Consider the following 2062-nt stretch of genomic DNA (forward strand, 5'->3'; position numbering starts at 1 on the left):
CTCGACTTGATTCTAAGTGCCCCGAGTCATGTACGTGGTCCAAAAGAGGTCAACCTTTTTTTTTTGGGGGGGGTTAATGCCCAAAGTTTTCAACTCGAACCGTGTCGGCAACCCCGACACGAATCGCCCCAATTACCCGAAACCCGACTCGAATCGCGTCGAGCCTTAACCGCCTCCATTTTTTTTTTTTGCTCGACTCATGTAATCGCACTCGCCTTGATTCTGAGTGGCCCGAGTCACTTACGTGATCCAAAACCGGGTAACTTTTTCTTTTTTCTTTTTTTTGTCAAGTCCCAAAGTTTTGAACTCGAATAGAGTCGGATGCCCCGACTCGAGTCGTCTCCAAATTTTTCACACGACTCATGTCACCGTGCTCGACTTGATTCTAAGTGCCCCGAGCCGTGTACATGATCCAAAAGCAGTTAACTTTTTCTTTTTGGTTAACGCCCAAAGTTTTCAACCCGACCCACCTCGGCAACCTCGACTCGAAGCGCCTCGAGCCTTAATGGCCTCCAATGTTTTTGCACGGCTCATGCCACCGTTGACTTTTCGCTCGAATCATGTCACCCAGGGCACCTCGATGCTACGTGAGGCGAGCCCTGTGCGCGATCCAAAACTGGGTAACGTTTTTTTTTGAACTCCCAAAATTTCATTCTTTTTTGCCTTACGAGGCCTATCATGATCTCTTTTTATAAAGAAAATTCTCAAATCGGATTGTTTCGGCTACCCTACCTCGAATCTGGCTAGCTAGGCGTAACGCCTCGAGTCGGCTCGGCAATACGTGAACTGAAACTCGTGCGTGATCCAAAAGCGGGTAACTTGTTTTTTTTTTTTTTTTTTTGTAATGCCCAAAATTTAGCGCTTTTCGCTGTACAGGGCCTCCCATGATTTTTTTTGTTTTGTTTTTTTTTTTTTCCCCTCGCAGACCCACTCTGGCGACCCAGTCGGGTCGCCCGAGGCTGGGGCGACGGAGATGGGTTGACCTAGTCGGGTGACCCAAGTTGGGTCGACCCAGGCGTGCGATCCTGGCTGGGGACAGCAAGTCGATTCTATAAGTTTGCTTGCCAATTTTGCTAGCCAGGTCGGCTCACCAAGTCATCTAACCATGTGGTCTTTGCCAAATCAAGAATTGACTCTTTAAGTCCACTCACAGCTCGTTGCCCCGCCGAGTTGCTTCTCTAAGCCCACTCACCATGTCAGCTCACCAAGTCGGTTGTTCAAGTACGTTGCCAAGTCAACTCTTTAAGTTCGCTCACCAGGTCAGCCTGCCCAAGTCGCCTCTTTAAGTTCGTTCGCCAGGTCGGCCCGCCCAAGTCGCATCAGCGGGCTAACTCGCCGAGTCACCTCACGAAGTTGACTCTTTAAGTGCGCTCACCAAGTCAGCTCACCAAGTCGACTCACCATCTCGCCTCGATAAGTTGGCTTGCCGAGTTACCCCACCAAGTCGTCGCCTCTTTAAGCCTGCTCACCGTGTCAGCTCGTCAGGTCGGCTCACCAAGTCGACTAATCAAGTAGGCCCACCAAGTCGCCTCAAGGATAGCTCCTCACCATGAGTCGCCTCACCATGTTGACTCTTTGAGCCCGCTCGCCAGGTCGCCTCACCAAGTCGACTCGAGTACATTGCCAAGTCGACTCTTTAAGTTTGCTCGCCAGGTCGACTCGCCAAGTCAGCTCACCATGTCATCTCAACGAACCAACTCGCCGAGTCGCCTCACCACGTCGGCTCTCTAATACCGCTCGCCAAGTCGCCCCACCAACTCGCCCCGTTAGGCCCACTCTCACCAAGTGGACTCTTTAAGTCTGCTCATAAAGTCGAGCCACCAAGTACTCTCACCAAGTCGACTCTTTAAGTCCTTTCGTCGAGTCACCCCACCAAGTACTCTCACCAAGTCAACTCTTTAGGTCCATTCATAGAGTCACCCCACCAAGTCGACCCTTCAAGTGGGTTCATCAAGTCACCCCACCAAGTCGACTCTTTAAGTTCATTCATCAAGCCACCCCGCCAGGTCAACCCACAAATTACTCTCACCGAGTCGACTCTTTAAGTTCGTTCATCAAGTCA

The sequence above is a fragment of the Cupressus sempervirens genome, chromosome 2, assembly GCF_028749045.1.
Source record: "Cupressus sempervirens isolate cs-2001-9-10 chromosome 2, ASM2874904v1, whole genome shotgun sequence".
Lineage (NCBI taxonomy): Eukaryota > Viridiplantae > Streptophyta > Pinopsida > Cupressales > Cupressaceae > Cupressus > Cupressus sempervirens.